The sequence below is a fragment of the Physcomitrium patens genome, chromosome 21 (genome assembly GCF_059467195.1).
Source record: "Physcomitrium patens ecotype Gransden chromosome 21, ASM5946719v1, whole genome shotgun sequence".
Classification (NCBI taxonomy): domain Eukaryota; kingdom Viridiplantae; phylum Streptophyta; class Bryopsida; order Funariales; family Funariaceae; genus Physcomitrium; species Physcomitrium patens.
The window spans coordinates 8868906-8885493 of NC_143430.1; the positions used below are offsets into that span (position 1 = coordinate 8868906).

General features: G+C 33.9%; 1 long non-coding RNA gene across 3 annotated transcripts; it reads right to left on the reverse strand.

The window, feature by feature from the left end:
* Window positions 1-12642: 12642 nt before the first annotated feature.
* On the reverse strand, window positions 12643-15365 carry LOC149986747 (uncharacterized). 3 transcript variants are annotated; one of them, XR_016499875.1, is made up of 7 exons: window positions 15191-15365; window positions 14835-14929; window positions 14299-14393; window positions 14060-14137; window positions 13623-13687; window positions 13099-13153; window positions 12643-12873 (listed from the first exon to the last, which is right to left on the reverse strand). It is a non-coding gene; the product is annotated as an uncharacterized LOC149986747 (long non-coding RNA). The 3 variants fall into 3 exon arrangements; XR_016499877.1 differs by having other exon boundaries at window positions 14060-14118; window positions 15191-15331; XR_016499876.1 differs by lacking the exons at window positions 14835-14929; window positions 15191-15365 and having other exon boundaries at window positions 14299-14498.
* Between the last annotated feature and the right edge of the window lie 1223 nt (window positions 15366-16588).

Genomic DNA, 16588 nt, shown 5'->3' on the forward strand with positions numbered 1-16588 from the left:
GCACATAAAACTGCAAACAATTTAGTGTCCCAATCGGTTCCCGCTCCTAAAATAGTCTTTGTTAAGATCTTACATAGGATTTCATTGGTCTTTTTTGTCTGTCCATTGGCTCGTGGGTGATAAGGTGTAGTTTTGCAGTGCTTGATCTCATACTTTGTTGTTAATGCTTCAATTGTTATATTAATAAAATATGTGCCGCAATCACTAACCAATTCTTTCGGACAGTCAAAACCACTGATAATATTTTCATACAAAAATATTGCTACGATATTGGCATTACCAGTTTTCATTGCCATGGCCTCCATCCATTTGGTGACAAAATCGGTGGCTATTAGAATATAACGTTTATGTCCATTTCGAGAGGCAGGTGCAATGGGTCCTACAAAGTCAATATCCCATTTTTCGAATGGTGCATGTGCCAAAATTGGTATCAATGGCATTACAGACTTTCCAGTAGGGCGACCAATTTGTTGGCAAGGATCACAATGATGAATATATTGGTGTGTATCCAAAAACATTGTTGGCCACCAATATCTAGCCATTAAAGCCTTACGTGCGGTGCTATCACTGACAAAATATCCTCCACAACTGGCGAAATGACATCCTTCCAAAATTGTACGAACTTCACTTTGAAAGATGCAATGGCATAAAATTCTATCTTGCCCTTGTTTGTACAAGGCATCTCCAATCATGGTATACATCACACTTTTTAAAATCAAATGCTTCTTTAATTTTTTATTATAAGAAATTAAAAAAGTCTGAAATGTTAGATATTGGATCAATTCACCATATTCGAGTGTAATGACATCGACAGCAAATAATTGTGCATCCAAAAGAGTATCGTTTATCGGCTCATTATCATGTATATTAGATAAATGAGATAAGTGATTCGCATTGGCATGTTTCTTGCCGGATTGAACGTTAATCATAAAGTTGAATTTTTGGAGAAGTAACACCCATCGAGCAATTCATCCACTCAATTGAGGTTTATTTATCATGTACTTAAGTGCATCATGATCAACGTGGAACACAAATGGATATCCAAGTAGATAATAGCAGAATTTATATATAGAGTAGATCATTCCGAGGGCTTCTCACTTGGTAGTATTATAATTTTGTTCTGCAGCAACGAATTATTGGCTCACATAATATATAGGATGATCTAATCTTTTTTCATCCTTTTGACTGAGAATGGATCCAATAGCAACATTGGACGCATCCACATGGACATGAAATGATTTTTTCCAATAAGGTGTTACAAGAATTGGGGCAGATACCAATTTTCGTTTCAATTTGTCGAATGCGAAAGTACAATCTTTAGTCCATATTGGACTAGATCCATCTGATGGAGGTTTCTTTAATAAGTTGATTAACGATTGACAGATAATCACAAATGATTCAATAAAATGTCGATAGTAGCTAACATAGCTGATGAAACCGTACACGCCCAACACTGTATTTGGCTTTGGTAAACCCAATATATGAGTAACTTTATCGGGGTCTATAGCGATACCTTCAACATAGACAATGTGTTGCAATAGCTTCCTCGATGGTACGCCAAATTGACACTTCTCTGAATTTAGAGATATCCCAAACTTGTCGCATTGATTCAAAGAGTTATTCAGACATGTTAGATGTTCAGCCGTTGTACTAAAGGTGCAGAAATCGTCTAAAAATATCTCCATTGATAAATGTAGATAATCTTGAAACGCTTGTGTCATTATATATTGAAAAGTAGCTGGGGCATTATATAATCCAAATGGCATTACTTTATAGGCGAATGTATCCCAATCTGTGGTAAATGTAGTCTTCAACTAGTCCTCTTCGATAATTTTAATTTGATTATACTCCAAAAATCCGTCCAAAAATGAGTAACATTTATGTCCGGCCACTGCGTCCAAAATATTGTCTGTAAACGATAACAAGAAATAGTCCTTCTTAGTAGCCGCATTTAACTTTCGAAAATCCTGACATATCCTGATTTTTCCATTCTTCTTCGGTACCATCACGATTGGCGATACCCATGCACTATGCAGAACAAGATAAATAAAATCCATGTCGAGAAGTTTATCCAATTCTTCTTTCACTAAAAAGAAATATATTGGATTAAGCCGGTATTGTCTTTGGCGAATTAACGTAACACCCTCTTCTAAAATAATGCAATGTTCATACATAGTTATTGGAATACCCTTCAGATCTGCATACATCCAAGCAAAGGACGATTTATGCTTGAAGAAGAATTTGTTCCACTTACTCAACTCGTTACCTTGAATACCCATGTATATCTTTATATTTTGGGGTGCTTCATGGGTGCCTAAGTTCATAGACTGGAAAACATGTTCTTCCACAACTACCGATTTAAAATTGCTTGTTGGCCCATCATCTTGCATACGAGACAGCAACTGCTAGTTGCTCATTTGTGACCTCATTGCACTCACATGATTGACATCATATCTAGTCATCCATTTGGTAATAACATGATCCGAGTTAGTCGCATCCTCCTGATGTAGTAAATATTCGTTGGGACCTCCACATTGGTAGACTCCTATCTTTCTTGTTGAAGTGTTTTGTCCTACTCCAAATTGCGGTGAACCTATGGCATTATCATCTTCCTCAATCAATTTACTCTCGTTGTTTGATGTAAATTCTGATTCTAATAATTGCATTCTCTATGGTATTGTACCAGGTACATCTGTAGAATGAACTGGTCACAGCCTTTTCCAATTGTCAATGTGCCTCGGCCCTAACCGTTCTTAGCTTTGGCTTGATAAAGCCAAGGTCTGTCCAATAAAATGGGATACGATAACGTAGAACTCTGTAATTGAAATATAATATAATCAATTTTTTATGTCAATCCCTCGATTACAGTGGCAATATTGCATAAGATTCCTATTGGCTTTACCCGACTATGATCTGCCATTTGCAAGACCAATGTCGTAGGTAGTAATTGCTTTAGATCTAAGTCCTCCATTGTATCCACGTTCATTAAATTCACACTGGAACCACCATCAACTTGTACCCCTGGAATTAAAACGCCATCAATTGATACATTGATTGTTCGTGCTCCCGGATCTGGATTTAAGCTAACTTCATGAATTTCTTTAGTACGGTATCTTCGTCGTATTAATGTTGAATTCAATGTAGATTAACATTCCAATGCTACAGCCAAAAGTTGCTTCATTGTAATTGAAGGCTGAATAACATCCAAATCCTTCAGAATGTCGTAGGATTCTATATTGAGAGTAATTTCCAATGCTCCTTTGCGTTTCATTGGTTTCGATTTTATTCCATTTGGCAGCAATTCTTTCTTGGCGATTGAGATTGCCGTTGATAACTTCACCAGCTTTTCTACTACTAAAGGTTCCTTTAATGCGTAAGATTTTTTATTGGGCTGTACAAGTATTGGTACTTGGTCAATTAGGATCGATCCTGATGGTCTCGATAAATTGGTACATGGAACCGAATTAGATTTCTCAGTCTGTTGAGGTCTCAATATTGAGATACGTCCTAATATTGATATTGGTTCATTTAGCCCCATGGACAGTGCTACTTGCTCTCCTACGATTGATTCATCTAGGTCTTGAATTGGATTCTTATATTTTTGTTGGCCTCTGATAAGCACTACATTCACCACTTCGACATGATGGACTGGTGAGTCTCGTTAAACAAGACCTTTGTCCTCTACCAATTGGCTTGTTTGCATTTGCTGGTCCCGGTTATTATAATTAAAGGGTGCATTGCATTGCTGATAAGTATGTCTTGATTGCTTACAATTTCCACACACGGGAGCATTCACTAGTATAATGTCCGATCTGTCTACAACGATAATATCAAAGTGGTTTCCTTTCAACACCATCATGAATATTGGGGATATCTATTGGGATGTACCGGCTCGGCCTGTTCCAGGTCGGATGGATAAATGATCCCGGTTGTCCAGTTGCTCCTACTGAATCCGAATTTGATTGCTGAAAGGGTTGATATTGGGAATATCCTTGCTGATTTTGTACCATTCCTTGAGCATTGGTTCTGTATTCTTGATTGTATACCGAATTTTGAAATTTGGAAAAATTTCTATTCAACTTATTGGAACGGTTTCCGTTCCAGCCAAACCTATTTCTTGTCTGAATTTGGTTAACATCCCGCAAAGTCGGTTGGGTCATTATCTGGTTACTGAGTTGTTGTTGCTTCCATAAATTCCAACAGTTGGTGGTAATATGCTTGCCCCCGCATAAGATATATTGTACAATCATTTGAGGTGGTGAAGGACATTCTGTTACTAAATGACCTTGCCCCTTACAATTGTTACACCAGACATTAGAACACATATTGGTTGATTTATGCTTCTTTTCCTTGTCTTTTGCTAAGTTGACAGCCAGTTCCTCCATTTTCTTTATCAAAATTATCAACAAAGCCTCTTTTGGATCCTTTGGTCCAGTTTCACTTGATAACTCTTTCGCACATATTACTTTTTGATATGGAGAGTATAGAGAATACGAGATTACAGTTGTTGGTGGTATATTCTACAATGGAATAGCATTCACTGCTCCTTGTAGAATAACACTAAGATTTGTATTGTAATCCAGCATTCTTGGGTAACTACTTCCAGTTTCATTCCAGATTAGTATAAGGTAACCTGCTTGAGATGAAATCATTGTAGCTCCAGTGGTTAAGAATTGGTCATAGTGACATTCTTCCCACACCTTTGCTTGTGCTAGTGAGGAAGCAATTGTAGTCGATTGGGCCTCCTTCACGAATAACTTTAATTCTGCTGGATAAAGTCCATAAACTAATATGGACAAAATAAACGAATCATGCATTTGGTTATTTAGCCATTTATTAAGAATATCTGCTACTCGGCCATAATATGATTGTACCACTTCTCCTGGTACCATTCTGCTATTCATCAATCTTTTCTTAAGTCTCTCTTCAAATTCAATTGGTCAAAAATGGATTAAAAATGAGTTTTTTAATGCCTCCCAATTAGGAAATTGATCGACAGGCTGGCAATTATACCATTCAAATGCTGTGTCCTTTAATGTTGTTGGCAGCCGTCTTAACCAAATATCTTCAGCTCTGCCATTATTGGCTACATATGCTGTGAGATACTGAGACAAATGTTGATCGTAATCCACACCCGAAAAGCCCCTAAAAATAGGTAATGGAGCCACGTTAGTTGTACGATCGCTCAAGTCACCCATTTGTATTGCTATTGGAATTACTGGACCACCAGATGCCATTAAAGATACCGGTGTTTTGCTCAATTTCTTATTAAAATAAAAACCATCTCCTACAAAAGTCTTTTTTGGACTTCCAAGCCTTTCCGATTAACTATTATTATTCCCAAATAATTTTACTGGTTGAATATGAAGTAAAAATGATGGATTTTGATATACTTTGAATTGGTCTTTATTGACAAGTGATTTATGTCGATCTTCAGAACCAGTCTTGTTAGAATCGAATGTATCTCTAATTGGAAAAATACCCAATGGGGTACCTAATTCTTTTATGCCTTCCTCGCTTTTTGTTAACGACTTTGAGAGGTATGCTGGATTATTAACAGTGCTCCCCACGAGTGCTCTTGGCAATTTCTTTAACGGTACGTACTTCTGAAATATTAGAGGTTGATCGTCTTTTGGGTACGATCAAATATGCCAACGGGCATGCAACTATGGCTTAATCCAACTTTTTCAATGTTTCTTTTTCAATTTGTGATCTCGCTCATTATGCAACAAATTTCTTGCTTGCAATCTCTCTATTCTTTCATTTGATTGCTTTATTCTCTTTGCTGTTGAATTCTCATTCTTAATAACCATACTCTTTCATTATTTCTACTGATTTTGCTTCCTAATCTCCTTTACTGCTTCGACAGTTAATTCCTAACACTCAATAATGTTGTCAATCCCCGGCAGTGACACCAAAATGTGATTGTTATTTTACTTATTTCGGAAGAAACCTCCCAGAATAAATCCGTATAAGGAAATTTGAACACAGGGAAAGACTATGTATATGAACTCCAATTGTTAGGATCACACAATTAACCGCTACTACTGAAAGCTTACAATACCGAATAATACTTAACTTTTTCTCCTATTATCTACTCTCTCATATCAATACGATAACAACTACGACATCAATTTCAGTACCCGGTGTAATTCACAAACATACAATCATAACTCAAACCTTGGAACGAACAACTTCCAATCCAGAGAATCTGATCGAAACAATTCTTTTGATTACAATTCCTCTCCATTGAACTCACAACCTTGTGATAAATAGTGACTGGAAACTTCCATACATCATCAATCTTTCACAACAATGGATAAACAATGATCCATAAAAAACTTCGTAAATCAAATATTGATTCATTAAATCGATTTTCTTCACTAGAATTAACACTAACACAAAAGAAACAAGAAAACTAAGAAGAAGAGATAGCACTAAGCTCATCCCAACTCAATACTATCGTGGTCTGGCATTTTCTTCTTTTCTCCCATCCTCCTTATACTACCCCGAGATACCAACTCCTATACTATGGATGATAACTACTTTTCCTAATTATTCATCCATTCTACCTACTGAACCACCTTTTCAACAGTTATCTATCCCTGTTTACACTATACACTAGATATCTACATTCTGAAAATAACTACTTATTCTACAACTATATATTGAAATTATAATCAAAATTGAATTTTTAATTAATATCTAATTATCTTAATTCAATTATAATTTGAGGTATCTAAACATGACTTTTATAAAAGCCTCTCAGGTTATTTTCTTATCTTAATAGTTAGTAAGTTAAAAGTTAGTTAGTTATTTTATCTTCTAGGTTGTAGAGACTCTTCTACTACCTTAGAATGACCTTAAATTGATAAAATCAGGTTAGAAGAAATAAATAATTAGTATAGTTGGTACTAAGGTTAAGTTGAGAGTAGGGTTGGACTAAAAAATCCTTAGGATAGATTAAATTGTTATGTGGGGGTTAGCCATTTGTGAGATAGGGTCAAAATTAGAGCTTTGGCCTCAAAAACGACAGCCTAGGGCAAAATAGGGATTCATTTGAAGATTGGAGGATAGGGTTTGAGAGCTAGCTTGAAATTCTTTCTAGAAGCATAAAGATTATTTTTAGAAGATTTTGGAAGACTTAGCAATTATTGTTCAAAGTCAGGATTGTATTAGTGATTTGGATTTTATATAATATAATTAGGGCTAGCAATTTTGGCTAGTTTGTGCAATTAGTGTAGCATCTATGATTGAAAAGTTGATATTATTTGGATTATTGGATGTGCTAAGTGTATACAAAATTTTGTGATAATCTAATGGCGTAGTTTAGAGATATTTGCTTTTTAGCACAAGCGAATTTCAGAAGTTGGCAATTTGAGGTTGGATAGGGATTTTGTGATATTTTGAGATCTATCACTTGGATCAAGGTGAAATTTGGCATGATATTGAAGGAATTGAAGATCAAGTCATACACTAATTTTGAGTCAAAGTTAATGGTTGGAAAGGAGGAAATCACTGTTGGGATTTCTGCTTTACTTTTTAAGTTGGTGATTAAGTGATATTAGTGCACTTTTTGGAGGTTTTTTCACAATTTGTAAGTTGAATTGAGCTAAAAATTCTTGAGCGTATAAAAGACTTACATTGACAATTGCATGCAAAATTTTAAATCAAGTGGATAGTTGAATTGGATGTTTTAGCTTGTTAAAGCTCACTGATTAGGATTGAGACTTACAAGAAAAATCTAAATTGCTTAAATATAAAAGTAACAAGGTAATTGGGATTTATGAATGGTTGAGGCTACTAAGAAGAGTGCGTTTAGCACTTTTGAATTGAAATTCAGATTATGTTCTTCTTGTATGGATGATATCTATTAGAGTTTCTGGGATATTTGTGAAACACAACCTCACCTTCCACAACTAGGTACCCAGTGCATTCTCAAGCAAGATAATTTGTATTACAACAACGTCTAGAAAGAACATCTAACAAACCTTGTTGTTTTTTGGATTGATAAGTGATCTTGAAATCAAATCATGACAAGGACATGCTTCAATAGACTTGGCAATAATTCAAAATATGTATTGATATAAAATATTTAAGCTTCTTATGGTCGATATAAACAATGACTACATTAAAAGTGCCTTTTAGATAATGGTATTATTCTTCAAAAAAATCCACAATTACAAGAAGTTCTTCGTCATAAATCTCATAGTTGATTTTTGCTATTGAAAAATTTCTTGGATGAAAAGCTACTAAGTGAAATTTATTATGTGTTTCCATTTGTGATAATATGGAAAAAACAACAAAGTTTGATGCATCTATTTTTTTAAAAAATGGCTTAAAAAAGTTCATACAATACAAAATTGGTGCTAAAATAAAAGTTATCTTTAAAGCTTCAACTGATGCTTCTACTTCTTGATTCCATTGAAGTTTGTCTTTACAAGTCTAATTTGTAATTAGAACTACAACTTGAGAGAAGTATTTGATGAAGATCCGACAATAGTTGGTAAGTTTCAAAAAACATTAGACATTTCTTATTGTTTTTGAAATCTTTCAATCTATTATAGTTTGAAATTTTTTAGGATTCATCATAATTTCATTATTTGAAATAATATATCCTAGAAAGTCAACATGAGTAGTGTGGAATATATACTTTTTTATTTTAGCATAGAATCCTGCATTTCATAGTTTTGAAATACCTAACAAACATAAAGTTCATATTTTTTTGTGTTCTTAGACTAGATTAAGATGTAATCTAGGTAATAAATAACAAGTCATCTAAAAACTTTAAAAAAATATCATTCATTAGATATTGAAAAGTTATAGATGCATTTGTAAGTCCAAAAATCATGATATTCTATTCAAAATATCTATATCTTATTCAAAATGTAGTCTTCCATTCATCTCTTTCTTTAATGTGTAATAGATTGTATGCTCCTTGTAGATCTATTTTTGTATAGATCTTAATTTGATTCAATTGATTAAAAACTTTAGATATCTGAAGTAGTGGATATCTAATCTTAATAGTAATTTTATTGAGTCCTTGATAATTGATACACATCCACAATGATATATCTTTTTTCTTCACAAATAAAATTAGAGCTTCTACTAGAAATTTGGAATGGCATATGAAGTTCTTCACTAGATTTTCTTCAATATACTCCTTGAGTTTATCCAACTCATTTTGTGATAAATTATAAATTGGTCCAAATAGTAATTGAACTCGTTTTTGAAGGTGAATTGAGCAGTCATAAGGATGATGTTTTGATAGAGTATCTATATTTTTTTTCTCAAATACATCTTAAAAATCTTGATATTAGCTTGGATTATCACTTGAAGTCTTTCCACCATTAAAAAAAAGTGCTGCATAAATGACATAAGATAATCTTTCTTTTGTAGCATGCAAGAAAGTTCTTGCATCTACAAATACAAGTTTAATTATACTAGACTTATGATATTTTATTTGATCAAATATATTCTTAGTTATACTTTCAAAAAAAATAAGACTACAAGAAATCTAATCTATTTTTGGATTATATTTTTTTAACTATAATAAATCTAAAATGATTAAATTAGAGGGAGATCTAATGATATTAAATATTACAAAGCTACTATGACCATTAGTTGTTACTTCTATAAGAAAGATTTCATGAGTAATATTTATTAAAGATAATAAACAATCATCTATGACTTATATATGAACAAGTTTAGTTTTCTTTACTAAAAGTATGTTATGTCTTTTAGTAAATTCTTCATCTAAAAAACATATTGAGGCTCTTGAATCTTATAAGATAGAGATTTTGTAATATTTTGGTTCTAAAATAATATTTATTGTAAAATAAAGAGAGGGTTCTGAAGAAAGAATACGACCTTCACTAAGTGTTGTATAAGATTCCAGCCGCATAGTCTTTATTATAGTTGAACAAATTCATTTTCCAACATACTCTCTTCTTTGAAGGCCATACTTCTCATTTTGTAGTTGTATTGCTTCTTTGAACAATGTTGAACAGTGTGCTTAGATTCTCCATAATACAAGTACAATCCTTCTTGACGATGACAAGTCTTTTCTTACTTAGTAAGAGATTTAAAATGTATTGCATTAATTTAGATATCCTCTACTTCAAAATATGTATTAAGAAGACGTTGGCATTGTCATTGAATTATAACAACATTAAGGTGCATTTATGTGACTCTCAGATTAAAATTAAAAAAGTCAATTATCACACCTTATAACAAAGTCAATTACTTGACTTAATGTTTAAAGATTACATAAATTGAGCATCAATTTTTTTACCCCATATTATATTCCATAGAAAAATTGGTTAATAAGTACAATACTATCTCACTTGATATCAATTGCAAGTTGTCAAAACTATGAAGCATATATCGTTATCAATCAATTTTATTTTCGTAAAATAAAAATTTAATTGATTGTAATAAAAATTACATTATATTTTCTATACATGGATCAAAACGCCATCAAAAAAGCTTCCAAATTATCCAATATTAGATCTTATCATTCAAAAAAAAATAAAAACCATGATAATGCTAAATTTAAAAGGAATATATAAATGAATATAACTTACAATCTTAAAGTTGGTTAGCTTTAGAATTAAAGTTCAATCATAAGTTGTACTTAATTGATAAATCCTCAAAACTTTGATCTTATGCCATCAAACTTCTCAAGCAATGCAACCCTTGGTTCTCTAAGACTAGAAGAATGTTCTATCATAGGAAAATCGATATGATTTGATGACTTTGCATGATACATATCTTAACTTATAAGGTAAGTTTTCTGTATGGGTGCCATATAATTAACTTATTTTGTAAGCTATCAATACATGTGGTACTTAGTTAGTTTGTTGATCGAATTTCTAACCTACCAATCAAGTATAAATACATGTAAAGTCAAAACAGTATCTAGGAAGCTTCTAGAAAGCTACTTTAGAAAGTATTATGAAATTAATCTATTTTTACTTACTTCTATCCATTCATATTACTTGGGTAATAATTACAATAGATATATATCCATGACACTACATACTTTTAGCTGATATTACACCTCTAATATGCTTATGCATGCTTTTATATAAGTTTTTATATTTATTGGAAATAATTGAAGTCTAATAATCCTTACTACACTACCATAATTCTAGTATTTTTTTAGGATGGATTTCATATTGGTTTAATTGATATTTTAAAATTATTTATAAGTATTTAATCAGATTTAAGTTTGGAGATTGAGCCAGCTACTTTAAAAGAGTAAATTCTTGTAAATTTAGTCAATAATACATATCTTTAGATGTATGCTTAGAGTTATTATCATATTAAAAATTCAAACTTGTAGGATTTAAATTGTATGCATGCACTATATGAATCAATTCTTATTCTAAAATCTCTTTATACATAATTTGATCCATTCTTCTTTCAATCCTATATATCATACTAAGGCTATTTGGAATCATACAATTCCACATCATTACTCTTTTATCTTCAAACTTAATTATTTGTTGTATTGTTTTAACACTTGTACTTTGTTTGTCATAAAATCAATACCAACTATAATTATAGAAGTAAAAGTAGTTGATTTTTGTTTTATTGGAGAATATTACACAATCTTCATTATCACCAATTCAATGATAATGATATTTAGAAAATTCTAATCTTGCATTAAGTTGACAAAGTATGAGCTTTCATTTCTTTTGCTGCATTTTGCATTTCAAACTTGCTTCACGTAACACTCTCTTCATAGTACTATTACTTATACTAATATAAAACTCTTCTCTCAAGTAATTTCCAACTTTATGTGAAATTTCCTTGCCACTTCTAATGATTTTTTTTCACACAAGTCCTTCAATCAACTATATTATACATCCTTGGTCTACCACCAAAACTATGATTTACATCACTTAAATTAATCAAATGTTACTTACAAAATTGTGCAATCCAACTTTAAAATACCTATAAATCTCTAGCAATATTACTAGTACTCTCACCTCTCCTCAACTTCTACAAAGCTGCCACTTCTACTAACTTCTTATCAATAATACATATATATCTTAATGAAATGATTTTGCTCAATTTACATAGGTGATGTGCATTGATGATGGCCACAATTATATATATGAAGACCAAGAATAAACCTATACTCTCAATCACACTTAAAAAACCAATTGTCCATGTTAGATTTGTAGCTTAGATTCTATCATGTCATTGTAATCCAAGTGTGAGCATAACTAAGTTTTAGAAATAATACATTTTGGTCCACATTTTTTTCAATCTATCTTACATTGTTGGACTTGTAATTTGGTAGCCACATCAATTATTTAATATAGAACTTGAATTACCAATTGATTTAGTGATTATTGCAATAAATTACAAAGTATGAATGGCTAATGGTAGAGTTACTGATTTCATACTCAGTTTTGGCAATTACTAAATAGTATGTCAAATTAGAGGCAACTACATAAAAGGACAAGGATGTTACAAAAGCTGGCTTAAGCAAACATTAGTTGAAGTAAAATTCAGATTCTTACACGTTTTTGTTTGTGTGGCAAATGAATACTTAAAAGACAATCAACCAAGCCAAATACTTTACTTACAAACTATGAAATACAAAAATAAAACAAACCACTCAGGGGGTTTAAAAACATCCGTCTGAATTAAGAGGCGTATTGCACATACATTCAGAGCTAAATTGCCGTACACCCTGCAAATAGATTCTATCACTTTGCGAGTCCCCCTTTCTATTGAACCCTCTGCTGTGTGGCACCTTTCCCAGCAATTATTCACAACCGTTATTCAAAATACACAATCTTTGATCCTCATCCCATATCGCCTTTTCCGCCAAAACCACTCTCTTGACAGACAAAGCTGTAAAATATACAGTATTTATATCAATATGACAAAATTAAATCCAACTTACAGACTAGTTTGCAGGTTGTATTCTAGATGTAATGTTGATATGTAATACTTAGAGTCTCATACAATGAATGTTCTTTGTTTTGAAGGTCTAATCTTAACATCAAAGAAACTGCATTTCAGACACGAAAGTTCATATGGCTTAAAAATAAACTTAAAAGGTCTAACAGTGTGCACCTGTATCCACTTCAGATTGAGAACTTCTCACAGAAGTTTCCTCGTTTTGGACTCCCTACAAAAGCCAGATTATTTATTAACATCCAGCGTAGCACTAAAATATTAAGCAAGAACCTGTTCCTCCATTGCATGCTAATCCTCTAATAACCTTGCAGGAGCGCAACATTGACGAAGAAACTCTAAAACGGGAATGCAACGGCCGTCAATAGAGACTGACGCTATCTCTAGTTGCACGAAAGTGACTGTTAGCAACGAGCTGTAACCATCAAACCCTTGAGCATAGAGTAGGTACTTAAGCCTATGTTTTCTGCAAGTATTTCAAGGTGCTTCAATGAGCTGACAAAAAGCGGACTAATCCAATCTCCAACAATTCATGAAGTGCAATTCTTTGAAAAAGCATCCTCAACAAGATATAATTTCATTCTTTGAAAATTCCACTATATTATGACTATCCTATGAAAAATACAAAAGGAATAAGACAATTGAGTATCCATAACCGCTTAGTTTTTCAGGTAAAAATAAACCATATTTTCCCGTATCCTGGATATATAATGGGCCGACTGAAGGAAGCGCAGGACGCCCTTGTCATCTGCATGAGACATGTGTAAGCTCATATCAAACAAAAGCCCCTGAGAGAATCGCAAAATCTGATAATGTCCTACACGTAATATACCCTGTTCTTATGCCACCAACCAGCCTGGTAGAATCTCAAGTACTGGACTCACTTTGTACTTATATACCTTCCTTTCTTTTTTCCTTTTTATTGAACTTTTTACTGTCCTTTGGTTTTCCGTATCTTTCCTTCTTGAAAAAATGAAAAGAAAGAAAAAACTTCCAACAGCACATAAATTGAATTTAAAAAGGAATCTCTGCTCGATTTGCCATGAACATTTCTGTAAGATCTAAAGTTTCTACATCTTTGACTTACTTTAAGATAGCTAACATCCCGAAGAGTGGATACCTTGTCACGGTTGCGTTGGCAGCTTCGATGGCCATTCGATTTGAACGTGGTGTTATACCCTGTGCAACCACTGCGTACCTGTAAGTACACATACCCAACTTGGTTTCTTAAAGATGAATCTGATGACCATATGCGTAGCACACCGCTAAGAAGAATATCCAAAAATGTCCACAAGTAGAAATAGGTACGAGCTTCATGCCAAACAAGTTGCAAGTGAAGTTTATTCAGTCGTTTGGTACCTCAGCAAGAAACAAGTGGAGGGCAGTAATAGTCAGAAACAACATGAGAGTTGGCCGCAACATTCGTAAACTCCCTAAACCCGCAGCTCGCAGGGCTGCATTTAACCACAAGCTCAAGAAACGTTATGTGCCCGTTCATAAAGTTGAAGACGGAACATCCATGATCAGACCACTGGCAAATGACAAACTTCATTACAGCGATGCCATAGGAAGCGCCAAAGCAACGTATGACTGTACAACATGAGTATGTTTCAACTAAATCTGGCTGGTCAATTGAGAAAAGTATTGATCATGCAAATGATTGAGGTAGCACTTTCGTCATCTTACATCCTCATCAGCACGGTTCGGCTCCGAACATAGAACATGGAGAACTATACAGCGTTGTGTCGATAACACTTAGTGCGTCATAGAAACATGTTTGATTTGTGACAGAAACTACGACGTTATTGCATAACAATGCAGATCGCTCTTCCAGACAACAGTCCAAATTATAGAGTACCACATTCACGGAAATAAATAAACGCGATTAAGCTTACCGGGAGGCGAAAGAAGAAAATTTGCGTACAAAGAAGACTGCTGCGAAATGAAAAACTTGTTTTTTCAATTAATGCCATTACTTCCGGCCCTAGTCCTGTAAGAATTGAGAACCAATCACGCATCACATTCACCACATTCGAATTCTCTCAAAACTTTCAAGCAAGAACATACAACACTGTTTTAGAGGCAGGACAATAACAGCTCGCTACGGTCCAAACCCACATATTTGAGGCCCTAAGATTAACCAAACTAACAGTCGTATAAAATCTACATCGACTAAATTTTGCAACAGCAGTAATTCCACCCGTTCTATTTAGTTGAAAAGATCAGCAATTGATGAATGAAAGAAGATTACTAGAGGATGAAGCGTAGTCTCCGACCAATCGAAACTCCCAGTAAAGTGAACGCCTCAGTGCTCAAAATAAGAGGAAGAAGCTCCCTTATCAAATAGAAATCCAATAACATCACAGAGCTTCTGATGCTTTCTCCTACAAACCCTGTCTTCTGCTGCCTTGCAGCGAATCTGCTGCGCCATCTGCCTTTGATCACGCAGGGCGAAAAATTCTCTCTCTTCCAAATTTCATGAGAAATACAGCAGGATTTCGAACCTCGCCTCCACCACAACGATGCGTCCAAAATCGGGCGACTGGCAAAACGACCAAATCCATAGCAATCCAAAAAAAAAAAAAAAAAAAAAAAAAAAAAAAATCCGAAATCCTCCGCACACGTGAAACCAGAAAAACTCCCGGTGCACCAGCAGTGAAAGGACTTTTGACCAACGTTGTCTCTCGCAGGATTAAAGCTATGCACCGCATGCGAATAATCACTAGCTCGACGTCCAAAATCCGCCCATCCAAAATTCACATTACGGCTCTGTGGAGTAAGAATGCACGATGCACTGAACGCAAGGGGGGAAATTCAATGACGCAGGCTTCGCCATCTGACCCCGGGACCGCAGTCACAGTAGCAATACTGGTAACAAACGAGTAATCCATGAGCATCGTCCATCGCATCAATAACTGCAGCAATTGCTCCAGCGAAAAATCGCAGCAGCGGCCAAACACGCTGCGATATGGCGGAATTTTGCGGCAACAAAACATACAAAAGGCATCGTTCGGCGCCACTAGAAAGGCCCCGAAGGCAATTTCAAGGTGTTTCAAAATTGGAGGCCCTCCACGTCGTTAAAGATAAAGTAGATTTCAAAAGTAAAAGTATCAGATATGTATTGGTTTTTATCTAAGTCTGGTTTTGCTATACAAGTTTGAGTTTGAACCAGTTCCACCTACCAACCATATGTGTAACTAGTTGAATCCATGCAGTTGTCACTAAAACAATTATGATTGAGTCAAAAGCCAATGTGATATTCTTTTGTGAGGTAGAAGTGAATCACATGTGTTGTTAAGGCCTTATAAATCTATAAATCTGGTTCTATTAAGACCTTGTGAATTGCTGCATAACTCAACTTATGCTTCATTTTAGATGAAAACAATGAGATCAAATTTGTCTCTCTTAATATGTTCTACATAAGAGATAATATGTGGTCAATTTAATTTGTGTTCATAATAGTTGAAGAATCAAGTTATTACTTCTACAGCTATGGCAAATATACACTACAAAGCTAACATTATTTTGCAAATCAAAGGATTGAATAACAAAATTTATATTTTCATGTACAAAATCTAGATTCAATTTACTGAGGAAGATGCTCCAAGTAAACACTTATTTAGTTGTAGTATGAGAAGAAAAAAATCAT